This window comes from Bos mutus, chromosome 7 (genome assembly GCF_027580195.1).
Source record: "Bos mutus isolate GX-2022 chromosome 7, NWIPB_WYAK_1.1, whole genome shotgun sequence".
NCBI lineage: Eukaryota > Metazoa > Chordata > Mammalia > Artiodactyla > Bovidae > Bos > Bos mutus.
Genome location: NC_091623.1, coordinates 59,054,028 through 59,081,995, shown reverse-complemented (window position 1 = coordinate 59,081,995; position 27,968 = coordinate 59,054,028). Strand labels below are relative to the sequence as shown.

The 27,968-nt window shown below is 53.0% G+C and overlaps 1 protein-coding gene across 1 annotated transcript in view; it reads left to right on the top strand.

Moving 5' to 3' along the window:
• Positions 1 to 857: 857 nt before the first annotated feature.
• The window catches only part of KDM4B (lysine demethylase 4B), a 120,792-nt gene continuing 93,681 nt past the window's right edge, over positions 858 to 27,968 (top strand). Inside the window, 1 exon segment of the mRNA XM_070373876.1 lies at positions 858 to 975. The gene's annotated coding sequence lies outside the window, so the exon portion shown is untranslated.

Genomic DNA, 27,968 nt, shown 5'->3' with positions numbered 1-27,968 from the left:
CCCAACGACGTTACTTCGCTGGGGGCCGACCATCGTGAGGCTTGTGGGCCCAGCTGAGCTTTGAACTTAAGTCAGGACGCACCAAACTCCTCGCCTCTCTTACGTTTTAGGGATCTCGCAGAAGGTCACCTAGCTTTATCCGAAAGCCTTTGCAAAGTTGTGTAGATTGTGACAGATTGGAATTTTTGGGTGGTGGGGGAGAAAGGAGAAATGGAGGCAGAGGCGCTTGCTGTTTGAGTTTTACTTCTCCAGTTCTCAGTGCAAGTTATCTTTGCTACCTCCTGACTGTGCGAATTGGAAAACGTTGAGCCCAGTTTCCGGCTCTGGGTCTCGAACCCCTTCTCCGAAGCCTTCAGGCGCGGTGCTGATGCTGTGCTGAGTCTCACGTACTCAGCTGCAGCCTGATAACCGGGGCGGGATTCGGGCCGTGATTGGCACCCGCTCCTGCCAGTCCGCGCCTGGGGCTGATCCCGTAAGCCAATATTCTCTTGCCCCCTTGCGGTCGTTGGGCGGTCCCCGAGGCGCCCTTGTCAATCCGAGGCCTAGAGCCGTCGGGTTGGTCGCAGCCTCTTAGCTGGCGTGCGCAGCCTGCAATGAGAACCGAGCCGGTCACCGGGCACGTGGGTAGGCGCCGGCGTGTCCCCAGCGGCCGGCCAATGGCGAGGCGAGGCCGGTGGCTGCGCCCGCCCAATCGAGGCGCGCGGGGGGCGGGCCGTGAAGTGTTGATGGGCCCGGTGGAGGGGAGGGGCGGAGCTGTCAGCGACAGCCAATAGGCGCGCGGGCGTGGGCTCGGGGGCCAATGGTAGCCGGGGCGGAGCTGGCGCGCGGCCTTATAAGCCCCGCCCGGGGCGCTCGCGGAGGGCTCGGCCGCCAGCGACCGAGCGGGGCCCGGCCCGAGTGGGGCCTGGGGGTGCGACGCCGAGGGCGGGGGAGCGCGCGCCGCTGCTCCGGACCGGGCCGCGCGCGCCGCCTCAGGTGAGCCCGCGGGGAGGCGGCCGCCGCGTCCGAGCGCGGGCCCCGCCGCCACTGCCGCCCCCGCGCCGCGCCCGGGGCTGCGGGCGGGCGGGCGGGCGGGCGCCCGGGACTCGAGGCCCAGGCCTCGGGCGCGGCCTGCTCGGGCCGCGGCCGCTGCGCTTTGTCCGGGCCCGCGAGGCGGTTGGGGGCGTTAACCGCCCGGCCCTGGGCGCCCGCCCGGCTTCGGGCGGGGGCGGTGCGGCTGGACAATGGCGGGGCCAGGGGCGGGAGGCGGGGGCGCCCTCCCCGGGTCGGAGGCGTGCGGGGGCTGGGCCGGGGCGTCCCTGCCGGCCCCGCACAAAAGATGACAGCGTGGGTGGCCCGGCCCGGCTGGCCCTGCTTGGCGGGGCCCTCCTCTTCCATTATTCACAAGAATCCTAATAATTAAAAAAAAAATAATAAAGAGACAGAGATCCCAGGCCCTGGGATCAACCCGCCTGCATTTCCGGCCCTTTGGGAATCGGCGGGGTAAACGGGGCGCTTCCCAGTGGTGTCCCCCGAAATGTCCATCATTGCATCTCACCATACTGCCCGAGTCAATCCGCGGTGCCATCGCGGCTTCCAAACTCGCACCCCATTTCCCTGAGCCTCCCCTAAAATAAGCATGCAGTCTGGATTTCTCGTTTAAAAAAATGTATCCACTTGCTATGCACAGAACAGTTTCCAGACGCGTTCCCCCAGGGCCTACCCATCTCTGCCCGGTCGCCATCTCAAAGCCCCCCTTCTCTGTAGAGGTAAATCCTGAAGTCGCTCCCACGGGGACCCCCTGGGCTGCCCTTTGCAGCCGCTTGGGAGCTGGGGGACGGATTCCTGCCCAAAGGGACCTGCCCCAGATCTTCCAGGGCCTGGGTCTCCACCCAGTGGGCGCGATGACACCAGGCAGAATGGTGTGCAGGTCCACGGGGGCCAAGGTGGAAGGTCTACCAAGGATTTTTTTTCCCCCGGGGGCGGGGGAGACGTGGACTGCTCCCTGGCGTGTCCCATCTGTTTGGTCCTGGAGGATCTCTTGTTTTAATAATTCAGGTGCACCTGGGAACTGTTTCCCCAGTTATGAAACTAGTGAGAAGGTTCTGTTAAGTGGAGCCGAACGATCCTGTAAATACGTAGTGTGTGTCCTTTTCCATGTGTTTCTGTCCGCGGCATCGATTCAGAAGCTCCTTCGGGTCCCACTGGGTGCCAGCACTGTCTTAGAGTCGGAGGTTACTCTCCCCAGCCCTCCGCAGCCATTTCTGCAAATGTCCCCAGGCTGGAGGAAAGCCCTAAGAGGGGCTCATTACAAGAGTCCTCTGGGCTTTGCTCGCTGCCTTGCAAGAGCTGATGGCTCCCCTAATTCTGAAATAATAGCTTCCTTATGAGGCATCGGGAGGGTTTGTCAACTCCTGGGTCAGCCTTTCCTCGCCACCTTTGCAGAAGCAGCGGGCAGCCTCTTTTCCTCCCGCAGTTTGCTCTTTGGAACCCCGAAAGGATGGAGTGTAAGAATCTGGAGTCAACTTGCGATGATCTGAGGGGAGGGGTTCTGAAACTCGCCGGCCCTCTTTCCGTGTTTCTGATTGGACGCTTGGCAAACGTTGGCGCTCCTCTCTGGTGCAGTGGGCACCTCCACGGTCAGACTGCCCCGCCCCGGGGGGAGGTCACTGAGGGGAGGTCACTCCGAGGGGAGCGGAGGTGCAGTTAGAGAAATGCTCCCAGGTTTTGCAGCGATTCAAGCAGATACTGTGTCACGCGCTGCGTGTGCGTGTGTGCATGTGTGTGCGTGTGTGTGCGAGCGAGTGTGCGTGTAGCTACTGAGATGATAGGTATACAGGTCTTACTAACAATTGGTTTTCTCACCTTTTCTAATTCTTGCCTCTCTGGGGAGTGGGCTGCTAAGGAGGTGTTAAGAGCTTAAAGGTACGGGCTAATCGGTCATTCCGGACCCCGCCCTCCCTTTGTTGTACTTTTCTGTCTCCTGGCGAGACTAGTCCCTAGTCCCTTGGGGTGATGTTGGGGGCCCTCCATGCCCCTCTCTTCCAGGCTGGCCTCTCTGCTGTACTTGACCTCGAATTTCCCCACCTCCTATGCATTTTTTTGCCCCTGCCCTCCTGTGCCCCGCCTCTTCCTGGCCCATCAGAACCTCAGCTCCAGGGAACCCATCTGTTCCTTGGTTCCATCTGACACTCACCTGGCCTGGGCACGTTGTGTTTTGAGCTCTGGGGCAGGTTGCTTGGGTCCCTAACTTCAGGGGGTGCTGGGTCTGGCGGGTGAATATACTGAGGTGTGGGCATACTGCCCACCACCGCCCACCCCCCCTCGCCGGCTCAGGGAGTGGGCATGACAGGCTGAGAGGGGTGAGGGCTAAAATATGGTCGAACGACCATTTCTGGGTGACTCTTCTGGGGATCTGCAAGTGTGTGTGGGGTGGCAGGTTCAGAGTTGTGAGACCTTGCACAGGTCACTTGCTCAAGAGTAAAGCTGAGGGGGTGGTCACCCAACGTTCCCAAACCTCCTGGTCAGGGCTGGTGGGTGGGGTGGACAACAGACTATGGGCAGACTGCAGGGCTGTGAGGCCCCCCACCCTTGTATCTCCCCCTAGGGGCTCCTGGCTGTGCTCCAGAGACCTGCTCCCAGGCTCAGCGGGGCCTTAGCACCAGAGCTCTGACCCAGCGGAGGGCTTGACCCTGGATTCCCTTCTGACTGTGTTCTCTTTGGTGTTCCTGGATTCCTGCCCTGATCTCCATTGCCCAGAGTCTAAAAGAACTGGGTTCAGCGCCCTTCTCTGGGGCAGGTCCCTTCATGACTCTGGGCCTGGCTTTCCTTATCTGTAAAATGGGTATAATAAGAGCCCATACCAGGGATCAAAGGGGATAAGAGTCAGGGAAGGGCTTCACAGGCACCAGGGTGCTCTGTGCTCTGAATCCAGCGCTGGTTTCTTACTGCCCTTACATCCCTCCCTGACCTGCCCTGCCCACGTTCAGGGCTGGGTTCTCTTGTGGGAGGGGTGCTGTCCTGGACACTGGGGTATTGAGCAGCATCCCTGGCCCCCATCCTGGTGATACCAGGAGTACTCCCTCCCAGTTGTGACAACCACAGATGTCCCCAGACGTGGGCCAGTGCCTTCTAGGGGGCACAGTTGGCCCCCCAAGCGATCCCCTCTCACTTAATCTTTAACCTCACAACAGCTTGATATATATAAAATATTTTACCTTGACCCTGATCAACCTCAAGTTCTGAGTCCCTTTGTTTCTTCCAAAAAGAAAGACGCTTCCAAAAGGGAGGCGCTCCTATTTGCAAAGTGTGTCCAGCCCACACTCTGCCACCTCGCCCCCTGGAGGAGAGGAGCTCACCTGCAGATGCACCCAGCAGGGGGCTGGCCAGGTGTGAAGTGGGGATCTCCTGACCCCCACACGGCCCCCACCCAGGCTTCCACCCACTCATGGGATCTGGAAGTGTGTAGGAGGCAGCAGGTTTAGAGCTGCGTGACCCCTACCTGTCTGTTGGCTTTGGCCGTTTTCTTCAGGTCGGCTCTGAGGTGAGTCACTGCTGTCATCTCTCTTCCTGAGGGTGGTGCCCACGGTTCCGGGACTGTTACTGTGCCAGCTGCAGGTGCTTTCTGCACAATTCACTGGACTACCAAACTTACTCACAAAGCTCTGTGCCGCCTCAAGGCCTGAGGGAATCCGGGAATCGACCGTGTGGTTGGAGGGATTGGTTTTGAGTTTATTCCGGGCTTTGATGTGTTCAGGGAGTGTCTCGTGGGCTGGACAAGGCGTCCCAACTAGTCTGTCAATTCCTACTCCGGCTCCCTTGAAGGGCTTTTAGAAACTTGAAAAACCATCTTTCTTTGCTCAGGACCCTCCAAGGGCTTCTTCTTGTCCTAGGAAAAAGTTGCAGACCCTCTGAGGGGTGCTCCACTTCCCACCCAGCCCCCATGCCTGCTCCTTTCAGTTGAAACCACCTTAACTCCCTTCTCTTACTGCCTCAGGGCCTTTACACTTGCTGTTCCCTCTGCCAGGATGCTGTTCCCTCAGGTCTCTACCCAGCTGGCTCCTGGTCATTCAGGACCCAGAGAGGCCATCCCTGACCCTGCTGCCCAAGTTCACCCTTTTGTCTACTTTTCTCTCCGTGCTGCCTTTCCTTCTTTGTATTCAGCACTACCAGAGATGCACATCAGTCTGTTTACATATTTATTGTCTGTCTCATCCAGTAGGGCCTACGGTTTTCCTGTAAAGGGTTAGAGAGTAATGATTTTCAGCCTTGCAGGTGGGACAGTCTCCATTCTGACCACTCCTGTCTGCCCTTATAATACAAAGTACAGAAGCCAGTGATTGCGGCTTTGTTCCAATAAAACTTTATTTGTGGTCATGGAAATGTGAATTTCACATACATTTCACATATGATGAACTGTCTTTCTTCTGTTGATCCTGCCACCCACCCAACCATTAAAAGCCATTAAAACCATTTGGGGCTTGTACAGAAACAGGAGGTGGGCTGGGTTTGACCTGTGGGCCATAGGTTGGGCACGCCTACAGTAGGATGCGAGGTCCCCACTGTGGGGACGACATCTGTCTTGGTTGCCGTGTGTACCCCCAGCATCTTGGACAGTTCCTACCCACAGTGGGTGTTCAGTAAGCATTCATTTGTTGGATGAATAAATTTCCATCTTTCCTACAACAAAGTATAGTTGTACTCTATATGTTAAAAATGGGTCTTGGGTTGTTTTGAGGAAATTTAAAGAGCAGGGAATATAAGAAAATGTTCTGGCCCCATCCACCAAAATGATCTCAAAATTGAGAAGTGTAGATGTAGGGACTTCCCTGGTGGTCCAGTGGTTAGGGCTCCGAGCTTCCACTGCAGGGGGTGCAGTTATGATCCCTGGTCAGGGAACTAAGATCCCGCATGCTGCAAGCCACAACCAAAAAAAAAAAAAACAAAAACAAAACTGGATGTAAACAAAGGCAAACATTAATATTTCATGGTTGGCCTTGCCGACCTCTCCAGAGTGTCCCCTTTCTTTTGCAGCCCCGCAGCAGAAGATTGGGAAGGAGTGTACTCGGCCTAAGCTGTCGGTTTAAAAGAAAGATGTTCTTTTCCCAATCATTTTGTTTTGTAAACATCAGACCCACCCTCCTCTGGCCTTCCTGGATGGCTCAGTGGTAAAGAATCTGACTGCAGTGCAGGAGATGCAGGAGATGTGGCTTTGATCCCTGGGTTGGGAAAATCCCCTGGAGGAGATCATGGCAACCCACTCCAGTATTTTTGCCTGGAGAATCCCAGGGACAGAGGAGCCTGCTGGGCTACAGACCACAAGGTTGTAAAGAGTCAGACACAACTGAAGCGACTTAGCACACACATGTGACCCACCCTCTTTACCAACATCATGCCCCTTCAGAAAGGACAGCGTGGTCCTAGGCTGCAGCCACCCAGCTGCCTGCCTGCCTGGGGACGCTTGTGGGTGTGAGAATTGAGCTTTGTGGGGTGAGTAGACGAGGGATGGCTGTTGAGAAGAATTGAATCGGTTGAGTGCCCGTGGCTTTGCTCCCCCTCCACGACTTTTGGGAGTGGAGGCAGGCTGACGAGTGATTTCCAAGCCGGGCAGATCATTAGCGGCTTAGATCTGGGTCTGTCCCAGGAGTGTTCTGACTTGTCAAGGAAGCATACCGTTAATTTACGGTCATGGCTTCTCCAGCTGATTGAAATAAACAACCTGGAGAGTGTTGCTCAGAACTTCTTGGCTTCCCAAAGTTGCTTTTTAATTTTTTTGCTGGTCTATGTCTTTCTATGCCCCTCCGCCATCTCCCTCTTCCTTCTTACTTCCCACCTCTCTCTTCTTTTCCTGTGGCTCCCGTGGCCCCAAGGGCTTTGATGAAAAGTTTGCCTTGCTGTCTTTGCCTCGAGGGCGGCCCGTGGTTCTTGCAGTGGTCAAGCAAGATCCCTCTGGGCCTTGTGTGTGTTTGTTTAGTGGACAAAGAGTAAGAATCAGAAAGCAGGGCTCTGAGGGTTGCTGCACCCTTAATGGGTCTCTGTTGTAGCACGGAGCCAGAGGTAATGTGTTTGGCCCCAGCTGCCAGCACTATTGATTGGTGCTCCAGGTCTCAGACAAGCCTGGAGGGCAATCTGTGAAGAGGCGATCTGGGGGTAGGCAGGCAGGGTTTGCCCCCAGACCCACTTCCTTTCTGTGTTTGCCATTGGGCCCAAGCGAGGGCTGCTCCTGGGCAGGTAGCTGTGGAGGTGGGCCCACTTTCACGGTTTCGTGGCTGCTGGCCCTGGTCTCAGGGGAGAGAACATTGAGAGAAGTGATTTGCAGAGGATGAGCTGGCAGGGGACCTGGAATGGTGCTTTGTGCAGAAGGAAAGCAGGGATCCGGGGGGCCTCCTTTGAGCCGGAGCCAGGCCGAAGCAGCCAGTGGGCTCTTGAGTGGGCTGGAGAGGGGCTGCATGCGCAGCCAGAGCTCAGGACCTTGGCCTGTCTGGGCAACCTGTCTGGTGAGGCAGCAGCCTAGGAGCTGCCCCCAGGGTGTCTGGAAGACCCTGGCTGGGCAGCTGGACTGCGACCTGCTCTTAGCATCTTCAGACCCCTGCTCTTCACCCATCTGTCCTTTACAACCCCCTCCAGCAGAAAAGTCGGCCTTCGCCAGCCGGCTCCCTACCCTGCATGGATCTGATTATCTCGGTCACGAGTCAGGAGAGAGCCTTGCTGGTCTCCAGCTTGCGTGTGAGCAAAGACCCTGGAGCTGAAACTCCTGATTCCCTGCTCTGCTCCAGCTCCTTTCCCCAAAGAAGAGGAGGGAGCAGTAAGGAAAGCGAGCTCTGACACCCTCCTGGGAAGGAAGGTCACCCTCCTGGGAAGGAAGGACATCCTCCTGGGAAGGAAGGCGTCTGGTCTCTTGGCCTCCTGGCTGCTTCACTGGTGGCCTGAGCCCAAGCTGAGCTGGAGACCAAGGGGCAGCATTGTTCTGGAGAAACGGGCTCCTCTGCACGTCTAGACCCCCAGACCAGGCCCCATGGAAGGAAGGGCAGTCAGAAGGCTGGTGGACAAGCTTTGGGGGGGCAGGTGCAGGCAGGTCTAGGCTGACCGGGGTGGGGAGCGGGGCCCTAGTGGCCTCTACAAATATCCAGCCAGGCTGTTCTTCAACCTTGAGGTGAAGACACAAAATCGGACCCCGCAGCAGCCCTTTCACGTGGTCTCAGCCTGGTGGTCGGCAGCTTAGTTTCTGGATCTGACAGACCTGACTTTACAGCAGACCCGCAGCCATCAGGTGTGCGCTGAGCCTGGGTCCATCCACATATTTGCTGTCACCCAGCCGGAGGTCCAGCCCGCGTGCTCATGGCCAGGTGAACTGCATCTCTCTCCTGCCCATGGGGGTCAGGGCCCGCAGTGGGAGCCTGGAGCCAGGCTCTTGGCAGCATCGGGGACAGTAGGGACTGGGGATGCAGAGTGGCTGAGACAGACACAAACGGAGCACAGGGCCGGGGTGGCATATGCTGCTAGGGTGGCGGCCAGCGGGTGGCAGAAGAGTTGCCACCTGGGCTGAGCCTTGTTGTTATGGGCGAAGTGGCTCCAGGAAGAGGACTTGGAGCGGGCACTCGGGGCTCTGCCCGGGAGACCTGCTGGAGGAGACCAGGGAAGAAGGGAGCCCTCCAGCCCCTTAGGCATCTCTGGGGACTCCCCGTGCCAGGCTCCAAGGGTTAGGGGAGGGGGCAGCAGCTCTGCCCTCAGGGAGCATAGAGTCTATAGTCAGTGAAGCCAGACCAGAGTTGTTTGAGTCATGTGGGGCCACAGAGGGAGCCACGGACGGCTGCCTGGTGACTGGCTCCGGTGTACTGACCAGACCTCGAGTTTTCTAGGACAGCCACTCTGCAAATGCGCCTGCCCTGCCTTTTTAAAAATATGTTTTTAATTGTGATATTCATCCATGAAATTCATCCTTTTAAAGGGGACAATTCAGTGGTTTTTAGAACATTTACAGAATTGTAAATGGTTACCTTTATCCAATTCCAGAACATTTTCCTCACCTGAAAAGAAAATCCCACACTTGTTAGATAGTCACTCCCCATGTTCCTCTCCTCCTTGGCAACCAGGACCCACTCTCTGTGTCTGTGGATCGGCCTGCTCTGCACATTTCCTGTCAGTGGGCTCACACCCTGTGTGTCCTTCTGTGTCTGCTTCTCTCTCTGAGCATCATGTTCTCAGGATCTGTTAACGTGGGAGCAAGTCTCAGGGCTTCTGTCCTCTCTCTGGCACGGTGATGCTCCCATGTGTGGGTGGACATGTTGCGTGTTCACTACCTGGTGTGGGGAGCTGGTAGTTTCTACTTTGTCCTGCCCCTTCTTCTCTGAACCATCTCAGAGTTCCAGAATTTCAGGGCTGGGCATTCAGAATGCTCACCCAGTGCTGTGCCCTCCCACCCCCCTGACCCCCCATATGATCCTTTTCAGGATTCTGTGCCCCGCTCCCCGCCCTACATCTCGTGCCTGTATGGCCAGTGGGTTTGCACACAAGCTGCTTCCTGGGCCACTTCCCTTTCCTGGTCTGCTTGCCCTGGCCATGAAGGGTTTGTGGGTTGGGTCTTAGAAGGCAGTCCCCTGGGTTGTAAATATCCCCACCGCCCCCACAGAGCCCCGTGAAGTCCACTAGCCTCCGAGCAGAGTCCTGCCCAGGCTCCCTTGCCTCCAGGGAAAGCGCTGTCACCATGCTGGGCGATTCAGAAATGCAGCTGGCCTCTCCAGGGACCGCAAGGGGCCGGACGGGGTGTGGTTTCATAGCCTCACACAGTGCAGCCAGCCAGCTAGCGTCAGTCCTCCCAGCGGTCACAGGGATGTGACATGCGTATGAGACACTTGCTGTCCCCCCCAGCCCCCAGCAGAGGATATCGGAGACCTGGGGGGTCCTGAGTGCCAGGGAGCTAGCTGCCCGTGGCACTGGGAGGACCCCGTGGGAGACACGCATGGATGCTGACGGAATGTCACTGGGGAGAACAGCAGACTGTATGGTGCCCCCTGCCAGGCACCGAAACAGGCTTGAACGTGAGAACTGAAACTACAGAACCCTCGGAAGAGGAACAGGTGAAAGTGTAAACAGTGGCTTTTCTGAGGCATCGCTGCCCAGTAAATATGCAGAGCGAGCCCCGTGTGTCCTTTAAAGTTTTCTCGAAGGTGAAAGGAAGCAGGAGAAATTAATTTGAATATATTTTATTGAACCTAGTATACCCCAGTGGAGAAGGCAATGGCACCCCACTCCAGTACTCTTACCTGGAAAATCCCATGGACGGAGGAGCCTGATAGGCTGCAGTCCATGGATTTGCTAAGAGTCAGACACGACTGAGCGACTTCACTTTCACTTTTCTCTTTTCATGCACTGGAGAAGGAAATGGCAACCCACTCCAGTATTCTTGCCTGGAGAATCCCAGGGACCACGGAGCCTGGTGGGCTGCCGTCTATGGGGTCGCACAGAGTTGGACACGACTGAAGCGACTTAGCATAGCATAGCATAGTATACCCCAGAATGTTACCATTCCAACGTGTGATCATTATAAAAATTGTTAACGAGCTGTTTTCCTCTCCTTTTCTTGTGGTGCTGTCTTCAACATCCTGTGTACATTTCACATCTCGCGTTGGCCCTGGGCGAGCTGAGCGCTGGGGTGGTGGGGATGCTATATATGGGGGTGCCCATCCCCCACCCCATTCCCACCTGCCTTCTCAGTCCATCAGAAGTTCTGGATCTGTTAGCTTCTAGCTGGGGAGACCAGAGAGACCCAGTGCTGGCTCTCCTGGGGGCTTTCAACTTGGGGCTCAGGGTGGTTCTGTGAAGAGAACTGTAGGGACTTGGGGTGCTGCTTTGGCCGTGGGAAAGCTGAGACCTGTGTACAAGCAGAGTTCGGCAGTCACATCCCAGAGCTCCAGGCAATCTTAAGTGGCCTGAGGTCTCAAGGTAGGATGGCCACTGGGATCGGCCTCTGGAGGCTGGTACCTGCGTGCCCGGCTTGCCTGGGCTTGGATCCCACTTCTGCTGGGTGTGTGCCCTTATCGCCTAAGTGGGGGTGACAGTGGAGAGCTCTGCTTGAAGGGTGGATGAGATTTAACTGAGTTAATCCATGGAAATCCTTCAGTGAAGTAGTTCCCGCCCCGGGGGCAGTCCTGCCCCCAGAGGACACTGGGTGATGTCTGGGACCATCTGGGCTTGTCACGACTAGTAGGGGCTTCTGGCATCAAGCGGGTGAAGGCCAGGAAGACTGCTCAGCACCCCCTGGGGCCCAGGGCGACCCCCACGGATAGTGACTGGCCCTGATGCCACTGTCTCTCCAGCCCAGGGAGAGCCTTCAGAGATGACAGTGGCAATTTTCCTCTGGGCCTCTGCCTTTCCCTGACTGTGACTCAAGGCGTTGCAAGAGGAGTTTCTAAAATCACTTTCCATCCTGGAATAGCCGTGTTTTCACACTGCTGTTCTGTATTCATGCAGGGAAGAAAGTTCAGGAACAACGGAGATTACTCAAAGGCACCTTGAAAATAAGTTGGTTTCTTCTCTTCCTGGAGCTTCTTTATGTTAAAGGGGTGGGTGAGAGGGTTTGGCTGACGTGTTCTGGACCGGGAAGCTAGGGTGGTGGTCCTTGGGGCGGCTGGACTGGAGGCAGCCAGTCCAGAGCTCAGAGCCCCTTGGCCTGTCCTGCATGCCTCATCCAGGGTCCTCATCTGGTGACTTGGGGTTTGCTGTGGGCCACCTGGCTGAGGATGGGGTTTCTGGGTGAGTTGTGTCCCCCTTGGCAGGATGGTGGAGTTTGCAGATGGGCTCCGGGTGAGGAGGACTGGGTTAGGCGTCCTTGGTGTGGCCGCCGAGATGGGGACTTGGAGCTGTTGCTTCGGGTTCCAGCACCTGCTCCTGAGGCCTCAGGTTTCCCCGTGTTGGTTAGGATAGTCTTTAGCCAAGAGAAGGCCTGAGAACTTTGGACTGACCAAGCCAGAGTGACTCTTTTTCTAATAAGCCTGCAAGAGAGATAGTCATTGTAAAAATAATTATCTTCCCCATGTAGGCATCAGCAGTTACAGTGAGGCAAAACCAAGTCAGTGAAGGCTGCCTTTGGTCCCTGCTGAGTCCCTGATGTGCGTCCAGGGGGTGGTGTGGCATCGAGGGTCTCTATGTGCTGCCGGGATCCAGTGGTTGTCTTGGGGGGTGACAGGACATTCTTGTGACCCCGAGAGGCTCAGGCAGTGGTTGGGGAGGCAGGGACCCCCGTGGGGGACCTGTGATGTCGCCCTGGGACTAACAGGCAGGGGTCTTGTCACACAGGCTGGGGTCCTGACCCCACTGTGCTCCGGATCAGTCAAGGGGCAGGGAGTGGGCGTTGCTGAGTGATGGGCCTGCCCCCAACTCGCCACACAGGGGAGAGAGCCTGAACCCATGCTCCCCTTCTGCCTGTAGTGCTGGCTGAGAATGTCCCCCAGACCCATGGTTTCGTCTGAGCCTCACTGGGCTCCCGTGAACTTGGATCGGGGCCATGGAGATGGGCCTGAGTGGAGAGAGTGGCCCAAGAGTGGCCCTCTCTGGAACCTACCAGAACTCTAGTCTGTCTGCCCCTGTAGATCTGCATCCAAGGTTTTCTCCCTGGGCACAGCCCCACAGCCCTCCCCTGGGATAAAGAGCCCTTGCTAGTGTCCCCTAAATGCTGCTGTGGTGCCCTGGGGTGCTCACCCCTTTGTGGCTCTCAGATGAGCTTGGCAGTAGTGGGGGCAGTGATGGCCCGAGTGATGGGACTTGGTAAATAGTCTTCCCTGGAAAGTGGGGCTCTGCTGGGGTCCTGTAGCGCCCCTGCGTACAGAGACCCCTAGCTGTCCAGGCTCTCAGGAGGGCCAGGGGACTTTGGGAGGGGGACCAGCTTCTGCAGGGGTCTCTTGGGCCTTATCCCTAGGCAGTGCTTGGTTTGGAGTCTAGAGCCCTAGCTCAGAAAGTGACCTGAGCTCCTGCCACCAACTTGGGGTCCCGGTGTCCTCACATGCCCTCCTTGTTAGCTGATAGCGAGCTGTAAACGGGGTGTGTGCATTAGTAAGTGTTGGTTTTCACCCCTGGTTGCAGCTTCACCTCCTGGGGTCTGTGGTGGAGGAGACAGCAGGTGCCAACAGCCCCTGTGGCCTGGGCTGTGCTGTCAGCTGGCTGGCTCTGCATCAGTCCTGCAGGCCAGGAGCCCAGGAGCCGGCAGGGGGCAGTGGCCCTGTGTGTGATGGGGACCAGGGAGAGGTCTGATCACTAAAGCTGTGGGTGGTGCTTCCTTCATGGTGCACAGGGAAGGCCCCTCCCAGGTAACACTGGGTAGAGATTGAATGACTTGAAGGGGCAGGAAGCTCCTCATTGACGCACAAAACTTGTGCAGAGGTCCTGAGGTGGAAGTGCCGGGGAGGTTGCTGTGGGTGGGAGTGAGTGAGTGCGTGTAGGGTGTCACGCTCTGCTCCCCTGGGAGGTCGAGCTGTGGTCTGCGTGCCTGGCTCAGGGCAGCGCTGGCTCCTGGGCCGCATTCGCTCGTCCTGTTGGTTGAGTCAGCCGCTGTCCCTTTGTTGTTCTCCCTTTTAAATCTTCTCATCTGGGGAGAATTGAGACCTTGCTGTTGAGCAGATCATTTCCACCTGGAAGCAGGGATTTTGAAATGGAGAAACCTTTGCAGAACCCGGGGCACTTCCTCCCGCCGTCTCAAATGCTGTTTTTAACACTGTCGTTCTTCCCAGCAGTGCTTCATGGCGGTCTCGTGTCTCATTATGATCTGTGTTGTGAAAATACTCTGGTAGGTGTTTTGGGGAAGACATCAGATGAGATGGCAGCAGTCCTGATGGTGGGACATCTCTGAAGGAGATTCGTGAATCCGAATGAGGAAGGGGTCAACATTGTTATGGTTCCCTTTGTTTTATTTTTTACGACTTTTTATTACTAGGAATTTGAAAACACAGAAAGGTGCACAGAATCAGATAACCCGAGTACTCATCACCCAACCCCAGACCATCAACCTGCGTGGCAATCTGCCCTCCTATCCATGATGGATTATCCCCTGTATTTTTTTTTTAACTTTTAAAATTTATTTAGACTGGGCCATGCAGGTTGTGGGATCTTAGTTCCCCGACTAGGGATGGAAACCATGTCCCCTGCAGTGGAAGCTCAGAATCCTAACCACTGGACCACTAGGGGAGTCCCCAGACATTTTGTTTTTAAAAAATTATGGGGACTTCCCTGGCAGTCCAGTGGTTAAAACTTTGCCTTCTAATGCAGGAGGTGTGGGTTCAATCCGTGGTTGGGGAGCTAAGATCGCATGCGTCTCCTGACCAAAAAACCAAACCATAAACAGAAGCAATATTGTAACAAATTCAATAAAGACTTTAAAAAGGGTCTGCATCAAAAAAGAAAAAAAATCGTTGTAGACTTCCAAGAACTTGCAAAACATAGAACAGGGTGGGTCTCATGTACTTTTCCCCTGGTGGTGACATTTTGCATGACCAGAATCCACTGTCCAAACCCGGGAACTGGCACCGGTACAGAACACTACAGACCTGACTCAGATTCCACTCGCTTTAGCTTGAACTCATTTTTGTGTGTTTCTGTGTGATACCACCACCCGAGCAGATTTGTGTAACCATCATCACAATCAAAATACAGAGCTGTCAAAAAAAAAAAAAAAAAGCTACAGACCTGTCTTATCAACACAGACCGGCTCCCTCTTGCTCCTTCCTTAAAGCATCTCCCCCCCAGTTCCCACCCTCAGCCCTCAGCAACCACGGGTCTGTTCTCCACGTCTGTAACCTCATCATTGTGAGAGATTTAGGGAATGGTAGGTAACCTTTTGGGATTGGTTTTTTTCACATAAGATCCATCTGAGTTGTTTTGTGTATCCACATTCCATTCCTTTTTTATTGTTCGGTAGCACTCTAATTTGGAGAAGGCACTGGCGACCCACTCCAGTACTCTTGCCTGGAAAATCCCATGGATGGAGGAGCCTGGTGGGCTGCAGTCCATGGAGTCGCTAAGAGTCAGACACGACTGAGCAACTTCACTTTCACTTTTCACTTTCTTGCATTGGAGAAGGAAATGGCAACCCACTCCAGTGTTCTTGCCTGGAGAATCCAGGGACGGGGGAGCCTGGTGGGCTGCCGTCTATGGGGTCGCACAGAGTTGGATACGACTGACGTGACTTAGCAGTTAGCAGTAGCACTCTAATTATCGAGTATTGTTATTTTAAAAATATTTATTGTTTGTTTACTTGGCTGTGTTGGGTCTTACCTGCCCTGGTCAGGCAATTGCTTCATTGCCCCACCAGGGATCAAATCCACTTCTGCTGCATTGGAAGGTGGATCTTTAACCACTGGACTGCCTGGGAAGCCCCTCCAGTATTATTTTGCCATCTTTTTTACTTCTGTAAGGTAGGTGGTCGTGGTGACGTCCTGTCTGACATTCCTGATCTTAGCAGTTTGAGTCTTCTCTCCTCTTTCTCCTCATCTTTCTACCTAAACGTTTGTCAGTTTTGTTGATCTTTTCAAAGAACCAACTTTCGGTTTAGTTCATTTTCTCAGTTTTCTATTTCTGTTTTGTTAATTTCTGCTCTGATCTTTGTTATTTCCTTCCTTCTGCTTGCTTGAGGTACCGTTTGCTCTTCTCTTTCCAATGCCTTAAGGCAGAAGTTTAGATTATTGATTTGAGAGCTTTCGTCTTTGCTTCAAATAGACAGCTATAAATTTCCCTCCCAGTTCTGCTTTTAGCTGCGCTGTATAAGTTCTGGTTTGCTGTGTCCTTGTTTTCATTCACCTCCAAGTATTTTTAAAAAAATATTTATGTATTTGGGTTGCGTCGGGTCTTAGTTGCAGCATGCAGGAGCTACGTTGCGTCACGTGGGATCTCCCGTTGCAGCGCACGGACTCTCTAGTTGTGGCGCAGGCTCCATCGTATGTAGGCTCAGTCGTTGCTCCAGGGCAAGCTGCCCATAGAAGCTGACTGGTCTGTGGCCCTGATTCTGCCTTGGGATCCCACATCTGGGTCAGTGTGCCACACCCACGTGGAGCTGGGTCTTGGGGCTTAAGGAGAGCCCGGTGCAAGGAGTCCCAGGTCAGCCTCGAGATAAATTTGTGGCAGGCCAGCGAGCTGGTGGGGCTCTGACTTGGTTGTTCACTGTGGCTCTTTCTGTGAGAGTCCAGGTGGGCAGCTTGGCGGGTGGCGGCCAGGATGGCTCTGGGCAGAGAACCAGGGGCAGATAGAGTGGGCGCCTCTGGTCACTGACATCATGGGCGGCCACGAAGTTTTGGATACATTCAGTTAAAGCTTCATAATAGCATCAGAGTTTTGATCAGAATGTTGGGGAGCTCTCATGCTTCTTTTTTTTTTTTCTTCTGGCTTGGTGTTTTTAAAATTTAATTTTTATTTATTAAAAAAATATTTATTTAAATGAGTCTTAGATGCCCCCTCGGGATCCTTGTTGCGGTGCTCCAGCTCTGGCTGTGTTGTGTAGGCTCTGTTGTCGCATCTCATAGGCTTAGTTGCCCAGCTGCACGTGGCATCTTAGTTCTGTGACCAGGGATCAAACCCATGTCCTCTGCACTGCAAAGTAGATTCTTAACCATTGGATCATCAGGGAAGTCCCTTGGTATTTTGTTTAATTGCAGATTATTAAGTATTATTTACATCCACACAATCCACCCTTTTAAAGTGTACAGCTCAGTGATTATTAGTATATATAATGTGCTGTATTATATATACATATATATATTTGCATATACATACAGGGATGTGTGACAGTCACCACCCTCGAATTCTAAAACGTTTTCATCACTCCAGAAGGAAACTCTGTACCTGTTAAACAGTCCCTCTCCATTCCCCGCTCTTCCTTGGCAAGCATGAACCCACTCTATATCTCTGTGGATCAGCCTTTTCTGGATGTTTCCCATCCGTGTCATCACAGAGCCCCCCACAGATCTACCTGTCTGTGGGCTTGCCTGTGTGGGTGCTCTATATAGAGAGAATCCCACGCTGTGCGGCCTTTGGTGTCTGGCTTCTCTCTCTCAAGCCTCATGTTCTCAGAGACTCTGTGTAGCTGTGAGTGTCAGTGCTTCTCTGCTTTCCTGGCTGCGTAACGTTCCACTGTACAAACAGACCACATTTTGCTTATCTGCTCACGCATTGATGAACATCTGGGCTGTTTCCACTTCATTTGGCTATTGTGAATAATGCCTGTGACGTATCGTACATTCATGTGCAAGTTTTTGTGTGGACACAGGTTTAATTTCTCTCGGGTAGACACCTAGGAGTGGAATTGCCAGGTCAGATGGAAACTGTGTTTGAGGCTTTAAGAAACTGCCAAATTGTCTTCTTAAGCAGCTGCACGCCAGTCCAGTCCTACCAGTCATAGATGAGGGTTCTAGTGTGGTTTGGTGTTTTGAATCTGAATTAGGTTGGGGACCATGATCATTTTGGTGATGGTTTATTCCCAGATACCCTGCTTCTTTATCCTGAGGTCAGCTCCTGTCCACCCAGATGGACCAGCCAGGGAGCTGCTGGAGGGACGGGACCATGGGTCCCAGGTACAGCCCTCCAGGCGGCTCTGAATTGTCTTTGTTTTTTTAGAAGCAACACATAAGTGTTGTCAGTAGAGACAGAAGCCTGTGTGAATTACACGTTTCCCCAGGTCCTGCCCCCCAGAGAGACCCGTTCTTGGTGTCTACTGTCTGGCCATCACTCTGTGTCCGGTAGATGTCTTTCTAGTTCATCAACTCCACGTTCCTGCGTTTTGTGTGAGTGGGTATGATTTTCTTACTGCTGCTTCTCTTTTGTTTTTTTTTTATAATTTTTTTTTGGTTGCATCTCGAGGTATGTGTGATCTTAGCTCCCCAACCAGGGATTGAGCCTGCGCCGCCTGCACGGGAAGCGCAGAGTCTTAGCCACTGGACCACCAGGGAAGTCCCACTGCTTCTCTTAACTTGCACTGAAATTATTTCTGTTTTTTCTCTCTAACACTCTAGTGAACACCTTGGCTGCTGTCTCCTTGAGGTAGACTTCCATGAGCGTTGTTGCTCAGGCTCCTTTTCTGTTTTGAACAGTGTTTCTCTGTTGTCCCCAGAAAGCTGGTCCGCATGGACACTTCTGCAACAGCTGGGGGCTCTCATCATCCTGGTGACAGCCCTAGCTTTTGCAGCCCCAGCTTTTGTCCCTCCTGACAAAATGACAGATTAGAATCTGTCACTTCCTAGTCAAGATGTTTTAGAGTTGTCAGTTCATAGCCATCCCCCACGTATTAAATTGGGGTATTTGTTTTTTGACTGGTAACAGGATGTTCAGCCTCAGCCTGTGGATATGTCTAAGCCGAACCCTTCTGTGGGGCTGCCCTGGGCCTGGGGGTCTGAGTAGCACCCCGACCCCCACCTCCGCCACACCAGGGGCCTCTTCCCATCCCCCGCTGTGACAGCCACAGACGTCTCCGGATGCCACCAGTGTGCCCTGGGGGACAGTCGCCTCTGGCTGAGAACCAGTGTTCTCTGACAACCCTTTCTATATTAGGGCTGTTAGCGTCTCTTGTGTTATACACTTTTTGTCAGTTTCTCATTTCTTGTCCAACTTTATTTTTGATGTGTTGTTACATAGAATATTTTAAAGTTTATTGCCAAATTTGTCCTTTCCTTTAAAGCGCCTGGTCTTGTGACCAGCCCAGAGAGGTCCTCCATTCCTTAAGATTACCACAACATTGGTCCACTTTTTTTCTCCTCCATTTTTCCAGTTTTAGAAGGATCCAGTCTGGAGGCACCAGGTGGGGCCTGAGCTGCCTATTTTTCCATGTGGCTCCTGGCTGGGCTGGTCTGTGCAGGCTGGTGAGGCTCCCTGTTGGGGCTGGGATCTCGAGCTGGCTCCCCTGGTGCTGGCTGTGTGATGCCAGCTGCCCTGTGCCTCAGCTTGCTCATCTGTGAAGTGGGCAGTGACATCAGTACCTGCTTTGGAGGATCTTGGGGGCTGCTTGGATGTGCCTGGTGCTTAGAGCTGGCCTGCACCTGGTGACCCGGGTCTCCATCTTTGGCCTTTTCATCTGTCCTGGTCATCCCTGACCCTCACACCAGCTCCGAGGGAAGCCCCAGGCAAACTCTAGAAGGACAGCGATGTTCAGGAGGTCAGGGATCCCATCCAGGGTCCCTGCCCGGGGCCGTGGATGATGGGCAGGGGCCTCTCTGGGCACGGAACGTGTGTACATGTTCATCCTCTGGCCTCACCCCGTGCCTACACAGATGCCCACAAGATTAGAGGCACATTTGCAGAGAAATAGGAAGATGATTCTCTTAATGATTACTGTTTTAAGTGGTTAGTCATGGAGCGTCTAAGACCTACACACACAAATAGAGAATGGGCTGGTGTTTTGAGCGTCTGCCAGGTGTGGCCTTCTGGCCAGGCAGGCTTGCTGGGGCGCCCCCTCCCAGGGTGCTGGCATCCACCCCTCTCTCTGTGTGGCGCCTGTCCCTTGCCCGGGCTCTGGGCCAGGGGGACAGGTGGCCTGCACCCAGGCTGCCTCTGTGACCCCCCGAGCCCAGTGAAGATGTAGGTGGGCCGGTAGGCCGTGTTCTTGTCCACGACGTTCTGAAAGCAGGTGCTGGCAGCCTCCGGGGCTCGCTGGCCTTTCGCCCACGTGCTTCCTTTTATTTTTATCTTTCCAAGCCAAGTGCTTTCTTTCTCTCTCTATTTCTTTTTCTTGAATAAAATTATTTGGGGATGTGATTTCAGTTTTCCAGAAAAGTCACAAGAATGGCACAAAGAATTCCCAGACGCCTTTCACCCTGTTCTCTAGTTCTCTACGAGTTTGCCTTTTAATTTGTTGGCTATTATTCCTTTTTTTTTTTTGGTCTCTCTCTCTGCACATTTTTTCCTGAACTGTTCCAGATACATGCCTCTTTACCTCCAAACATTTCATTGTTGATCTCTTCTGAACAAGGGATGCTCTTAATCACATTATCAAAATCAGAAAGTGAATTCCCAGAGGAGAGTCCAGGTTCACTCACTGCATTTCATCCATCACGTTGCTTTCGTTTCTGTTCATCTGGGTCAGTTTCCAAGTCTGCCCTTTAAGCTCATGGCTTGGGCGTTGGGAGGGTTCAGGCCTGTTGTCCTGTGGGGCGGTGCTCGGTGTGGGTGTGTCTGGCGGTTCCCACACATCTGTCAGGACTGTCCTGGAAGTGGTATGGAGCCCCTGGTGTCTGGAGCCCGCTTCCGTTGACGTCAGCCTGGCTCACTAGGGTAAGGGTGTGTCTGCCAGATTTCCCCACCCTGAAGTCACAATTTTATCATTTATAATTCATAAGTTTCTTGTGGCAGATCCTTGGGGACCGTGTAAACACTCTGTTGTTCCCCAAACAATCACTGTTTGTTTGGGTAGCCATCATTGATTCTTTTTTTTTAAAATTGATTAATTAATTGGGCTGCACTGGGTCTTAGTTGGTCTTAGTTGTGGTATGTGGGATCAGGTTCCCTGACGGGGGATCGAAACTGAGCCCCCTGCATTGGGAGTGCGGAGTCTTAGCCACTGGACCACCAGGGAAGTTGCAGTCGTAGTTGATTCTTGAAAAGCAGGGGGTCATCTCATTTCACCACTTCTTTCCGCACTTGTTCATCGGCTTTCTCCCGGGAATAGCAGCTGTCTCTTATCCGCACTTGTTCGTTGGTGTCAGCGAGGCCGTGTGCATCCTCACCTGACTCTGGGGTGTAACCCGTGGCTGTGCTTGGTTTTGGTTACTCCAGTGGTCCCAGATCCACCCGGGGTCTCATCACCTTGTGGCTCCTGTGTCCTTCTGGCAGGTGCCCAGAGCCTCTGGGCACGTACTTCCCTGCTTTGGGGCCTCAGCTCTGGGCTTGGCTTCTCCAGGGAGCCCTGGTTCTTCTGGTGGGTGGTGCATTTAGAAACCAAGACCTGGGTGTTTAGAGTGCTCACTGCCAAAGGGGTTTCTCTGCTTCTGGGCCCTCTCGCCTGGGAAATACATGTGTAAATAAATATACACGTGCATAGTGTATCTGTGTATGTATACCATACAGACGCCACAGCCATTTCTGCTTTGGCACACACACTAGTGCCCCTGAACTCACGTCGACACCTGCAGTTCCAGCCGTCCGTGCGGACTGTGTGCCAACCTCCCCTTTCCTGTTCTGTAACCCCTGGCTCTGTCGCTGAGAACCCTGCATCACCCACAGTAAAAGAAGCCTCTGGAATAAGTCAGTATTTGTTTTATCTTGATCTCAAAGGCATGTAGCTCCAAAGCCATGCTTAAAAGCCACATGGGCTGGTTATTCCTTTTCCTCATCCTTGTGGTTGAGTTGTTTACTTGAAATTCGGTTTGGTTTGCTTCTGTTTGTATTTCATTGTAGGATTCCTGTCCATCCCAGTTCTTGTTGATTTCATTCATTCTCTCTTTCACTCAATATGTGGGACATAGCATGGTTCAAGGTCAGAACTGTGCAGAAAGGTGTCTGGCGAGATGTCAGTCCCCTCCTCCCTCCTCAGGAACCATCTCATTAGCTTATGTCTTAGAAGAGCAGACATTTTTTTTTGGCTGTGCAGCATGGCTTAAGGGATCTTAGGTTTCTGACCAGGGATTGAACCCACTCCCTCAGCAGTGGAAGCCCAGAGTCCTAACCATTGGACCTCCAGGGAAGTCCCATGTATATTTTCTCATTCATGAAAAGTGCCACAGTGGGTTTCCTGGGTCAGAAGATCAGCTCAGGTGTTAGCATCCGCCAGGGTCCCTCCTGGGAGGGCTGATGGGTTTGTTCCTCCGGCAGCACCAAGAGGGGCTGGGCCCTCAGCCTTACCAGCAGGGGGCTCTGTTCTCTTTAGAACAGACCTGCTGTCCTGAGCCGTCAGTACCAGGGTCTCTGTGTAGTTTCAATTGGAATTTCCAAAAATGAGGAGTGAGGTTGAGCATCACCTAATATGTGAAAAGCCAGTTTGATATCTTTTCTGTGAATAGTCTGTTGATGCTTTTCACCCACTTTTCAGCTGGATTTGTGCCCTTTCCCCGCTAATTTTGTAAACTTGTAATAATATGTCTTAGGGAGCCCTTTGTAGCATGTATTACAAATATGTAATCTCAGTTTCCTGGGTGCATTTTGACTTCTTAATGGTGGTTTAATTTTTTTTTTTGAGATAGTCAAAGTTACGAGTCTTTTGTTTTTTCTTGTGGCTGCACTGAGCAGCATGTGGGGTCTTAGGCCCCCAGCCAGGGATCGAACTCGCGCCCCCTGCATTGGAAGTGCAGGCTTAACCATTGCACTGCCAGGGAGGCGCCTGAATCTTTCCTTCTGCTGCCTCTGGGTTTTGAGCTGCCGTTGGAAAGCCTTTTCCTCCGTGTTCCCTGTCAGTGCTTGTGTGGGTCCTCATTCCTCGGGAGTTCCTTGTGGACCTGACTTGACCTTCCTCCCAGTGGTGGACCCCCGTCCCAGCCCCACTGTTTAAATTCCATCCTTCCCCAGTGCTTTGAGATGCCACCCTGCCTCCCCCGCCACCTGACCTGTGACCTCCACCCCCAGTCCCCGGAGGGGGTCACCCTCTAGAAAGCTGTGTGCACGCACCCCTCTTTGCGGCATGCAGCACGCATACTGTGCGCCCCTCAGGACTTGGTGGGTTGCTTCCCTGTGTTTCGGGCCCATGAAATCCGGGCCTGGTGTTCGCTCAGAAGTCTGTTTCTTAACACCCCAGTCACCAGGCCCTTGTGCTCCCAGCCCTGCAGGGGCCGGTCCTGCAGAGGAGCCAGGGTGGACAGGGAGGCCGTGTGTCCAGGTCATAAAGGCCTGAGGGCAGCCTGCTGGAAGGGGGTGGGGGGATTTTTTTCAAAAAAGAGATGCTGCCAGACTGCCCTTGGGAGAGGTCCTGGGGGCTTGTCATCGGATCTTCCTTCCTGGTCCTGCTGAGGCTCCTAGGTGACATGGCCCAGGACAGCTGCCGTTTACAAGGGTGTACCTTGCGCCAGGGTTCTCGGATGCGCCTGTCTATGGTCAACACCACGAGCAGGCCGTGGTGCCCCACTTGAGAGGTGAGGAATCTGAAGCACAGGGATTAGGAACTTGCTCCCAGTCATGTGATGGGTTGGGACCAGGCCTCTGGGGATCTGTGCTGGTCTCCACCCCGCTGTGGTCTCTATAGAGAGTAGAGAAGGATGTACCGTGGGAAGTGTGATTGTGAAACTGTGTGTGAAGCTCTGCCACCCAGGAGTGGGCTCCAGAGGCCGCCTCTGGGGTATAGCTTCTTTTTGTCCTTGGCTCCATTGCTGCAGCATTTAGCATCTTCTCAGGTCCTTGTTGGATGCTTGTAGATCTCCTTCCAGGAAGTGTCCATTTAAGTCCTTTCAGATCAGATCAGATCAGTTGCTCAGTCGTGTCTGACTCTTTGCAATCCCATGAATCACAGCATGCCAGGCTTCCCTATCCATCACCAACTCCCGGAGTTCACTGAGACTCAAGTCCATCGAGTCAGTGATGCCATCCAGCCATCTCATCCTCTGTCATCCCCTTCTCCTCCTGCCCCCAATCCATCCCAGCATCAGGGTCTTTTCCAATGAGTCAACTCTTCACATGAGGTGGCCAAAGTACTGGAGTTTCAGCTTTAGCATCATTCCTTCCAAAGAAATCCCAGGGCTGATCTCCTTCAGAATGGACTGATTGGATCTCCTTGCAGTCCAAGGGACTCTCAAGAGTCTTCTCCAACACCACAGTTCAAAAGCATCAATTCTTCAGCGCTCAGCCTTCTTCACAGTCCAACTCTCACATCCATACATGACCACAGGAAAAACCATAGCCTTGACTAGACGAACCTTTGTTGGCAAAGTAATGTCTTTGCTTTTGAATATGCTATCTAGGTTGGTCATAACTTTCCTTCCAAGGAGTAAGCATCTTTTAATTTCATGGCTGCAGTCACCATCTGTAGTGATTTTGGAGCCCAGAAAAATAAAGTCTGACACTGTTTCCACTGTTTCCCCATCTATTTCCCATGAAGTGATAGAACCGGATGCCATGATCTTCATTTTCTGAATGTTGAGCTTTAAGCCAACTTTTTCACTCTCCACTTTCACTTTCATCAAGAGGCTTTTGAGTTCCTCTTCACTTTCTGCCATAAGGGTGGTGTCATCTGCCTATCTGAGGTTATTGATATTTCTCCCGGAAATCTTGATTCCAGCTTATCTTTCTTCCAGTTCAGCATCCCTTAGCCACTTGTGAATCAGAATTTGTCTTTGTTGTTGAACTGTAAGAATGCTTTATATATTCTGGATGCAAGTTCCTTTTGAGATCTGAGGTTTGCAGATCCCTTCACCTCTCCTGTGGGTGGTCTTCACCTTCTTGATTATGTCCTTTGAAGCACTGAGTCAGTTTGTTAATTTTTCTTTAGTCACTTGTGCTTTTGCTGTTATATCTAGACACCATTGTCTCATCCCAGGTCACAAAGATTAATTCCTGTGTTTTCTTCTCAGAGTTTTCACTAACATTTAAACCCGTGAGTTAATTTTGAGTTAGTTTCTGTCTGTGGTGTGAGGTAGGGGTCCAGCTTCATTCTTTGGCACGTGGACATCCAGTCTTCCCAGCACCATCGTGGAGAAGACTGCTCTTCACCCCTTGGCCACTCTTGTCAACCTCATTGAAAACCAGCTAACTGGACGTGTTTATTTTTGGACTGTCCACTCTTGTCCACTGAGTTCTGTGTCCATCCTGAGGCCGGGACCACATTGTCTTAATCACTGTGCCTTTGTCACCCCGGGTTATTTTATTTTATCATTAATTCATTTGGCTGCCCAGGGTCTTAGTTGCGGCAGGCGGGATCTTTGATCTGTGTTGTGGCACGTAGGATCTTTAGTTGCAACATGTGGAATCCAGTTCCCTGACCAGGGATTGAACCCCAGCCCCTTGCTTTGAGAATGTGGAGTCTTAGCTCAATGGACCACCAGGGAAGTCCCCCAAACTATTTTATATCTAGTCTCGGGGTGGACGTTAAAGAGAAACAATACAGTTCTTATGCCTCCAGGTGATGAGATGAGAGCCTCCCTAGTGGGGATCCAGACAACCCGGGGGACCCACCTCCTCTCTGAGCCATCACCACTTCCGCAGGGGCATTTTGTTGTCCATAAGGACACAGAGGATCTGGTGAGATGTCTGTACACGAGAGTCTCTTTTCCCAGGACATGAAGGCTGATGAAAACACAAGCTTTTCAGGTCTGTCAAACAGGAAGCACTGGGAACTCATGTTCAGCAGGTTGGGTCTTTAATCGGCTCTGAAACTGGATTGCAGGCTGCTGTCAGCTGGCTTCTCCTTTTCTTAGAGGTTTGGATCTTTTGACATCCAGGCTCTCCTCTTCCAACTAAGTCCTGCTGTGCAGTGAGCTTCAGAGGAAGGAGATAGAGGTGGTTGTGTTTCTAAAGTTTTTTTGTGGGTGTGCTTTTGATACTTTATTTTGAAATAATTTGAGAGGCATTGAAATGTTACAAAGACAGTAAAGAGAGTTCCCTGTGTTCCTTTCAGCCACCCTCCCCGGATGTTAACATCTGACATAACTGCAGAAGGATGACCGGAAGAAGTGATAATAATAACTTCAGATTTGATTAGGATCCCAGTGCTTGACCCTCTCAGCCCCATTTCTGCTCAGGACCCCAGCCGGGACCGCACAGTGAAGGTGTCAGCCTCCTCAGACTCCTCAGAGCCAAGGCTGTTTCTCAGTCTGCTTGTGTGTCATGACCTTGACACTTGGGTTTTGTAGCATCCTTTACCTTGGCTTGGTTTCTCACGGTTACACAAAAGTTGTGCGTTTGTTGGAGGCTGCCCTGGGGTGATGTGCTGATTGTCTCCTTGCCTGTGGGGTCAGCCTTCACCCCTCGGATAAGGTAGCCCTGGCCAGGATTCTCTGATGCCAAGTTTCAGGTTTTCCCGCTGGGACCTCCAGACAGCGCACCTGTTTCTTATCAAATATTTGCATGTCGATTTCAGTGTCCACCGTGGATTTTCCTGGCAGCAGTGGTCACTGTGTGGACCTCATGGTGCATTGCATTTATGTTGCCTGCATTCCTTCCGCATTTATGAACTAGAACACTTTTTTTTCCCTTTGATATTTATTGACTTGGCTGTGCCAGGTCTTAGTTGCAGCCCTTGAGATTTTCGGTCGTCCTTGTGGCATGCAGGATCTTTAGTTGCGGCGTGTGGGATCTAGTTCACTGACCAGGGAGCACACCCAGCCCACCTGCATTGGGAGCCTGGAGGCTTAGCCACTGGACCACCAGGGAAATTCCTGTGAACTAGAATTCTTCTGTAGAAGACAGCTGTCCCTCCTTCCCCTTTGCATTGCGTTTTGAATTTCATACCTAAGGATGGGCATGTGTTTATAGTATCCTGTGGGTTACAGTCCAGGATGCTAGCTGTTCATCTTGTCCTCACTTTTGTCGTTGGGGGCCCCCATCTTTTAGGAGTGTTTGCACCCTCCCTGGCCCCACAAGGGGCTCCAGCTCACCTTGTATTTTCCCTGCCCCCGCCCTGCACTTGACTGTTTCTTCAGGGAGCCCTGGTTCCTGCTGTAGGGGAGGGTGTTTAAAAGCTGACATCTAGGGGCTGGTATGTTCAGTGCTATAGGTGGCATGGCCTCCCGGGCCCTTGGGTCCACACAGCCTGGAACTGTGAGTGTGAATCCCTGCACAGGGGCAGCTGTGCTTATTTCTGTGTCTTTCTGTGTATGTTTTTCAAAAGCCCTTGAGTTCATGCTGCTTTGATGATGGAGGCTCTGGGTGGTCTCCTTGCCCCGTGATGGGCACACAGAGCCCCTGCAGGCCAGGCTGAGTGACAGGAAGCTCCAGACCCCTTTTGAGAGCTTCTTAGGGCTCATGGCCGAGGGCAGACCAGGCCAAATTGGGCCCTGAGCCCTCCCGGGTCAGGTAACACACAGGCGTATGCTTCCTGCCTTTCTGGGCAACAGACACTGATCAGTTTGTCGTCTCTCAGGCCCTGGGCCCAGCTCCAAGGTCATGTGGGTTGTGTGGGTGGCTCCACCTGAGGGCCAGCCCTGGGTGCCCAGAGCTGGTATAGGACCAGGGGCCCAGGTATCCCTGTGGGGTCTCCAGAGATGCCAGCAGTCGGTGGCAGTTCCAGTGCCCCAGCATGTAGGAACAGATGGCTCATCCCTTGTTCTGCCGCTTCTTCCCCGCCCCACCTGCCTGCCCAGTGCGGAGGGCGGAGGAGGAGGTGAAGGAGGAGCCATCAGCATCTGGGGCTTTGGCAGGTGCCTCCAACAGCGACATCATCTGATCGCCGCATGATGATTTTTAAAGGAGAAATGGTCAGACCGTGCCTCTTGGAGGTGGTGTCGTCTGAGGCCTGGGGTCGCCGCCTAACCTGTCACCTTGCTGCCTACCCTGCCTACTGGACACCCCGGTCTACGTGGAGTTCTGTCTTCAGCACAGGCTTTCCGGCCCTGCCAGCTTGTACAGCGGGAGACACCAGGCCTTTCTGTTCTGTTTTCCTTAAAAAAAATTACTTAGACTTTAATTTTTAAACAGTTATAGATTTATAGAGAAAATTGAGGCTGGTAGGGCGAGTTCCCTATACCCTTGACCCCGACACCCAGTCTCCAGTTTCTCTGTATTACATGATGAGTGCGTTTGTTGCAATCCATGAACCTTATGGAGACTTTCTTTTTTTTTTTTTACTTTACAATATTGTATTGGTTTTGCCATACATCAACATGAATCCACCACGGGTGTACACGTGTTCCCCATCCTGAGCCCCCCTCCCACCTCCCTCCCTGTACCATCCCTCTGGGTCATCCCAGTGCAGCAGCCCCAAGCATCCTGTATCCTGCGTCGAACCTGGATGGGTGATTCGTTTCTTATATGATATTATACATGTTTCAACGCCATTCTCCCAAATCATCCCACCCTCTCCCTCTCCCACAGAGTCCAAAAGACTGTTCTATACATCTGTGTCTCTTTTGCTGTCTTGCATACAAGGTTATCGTTACCATCTTTCTAAA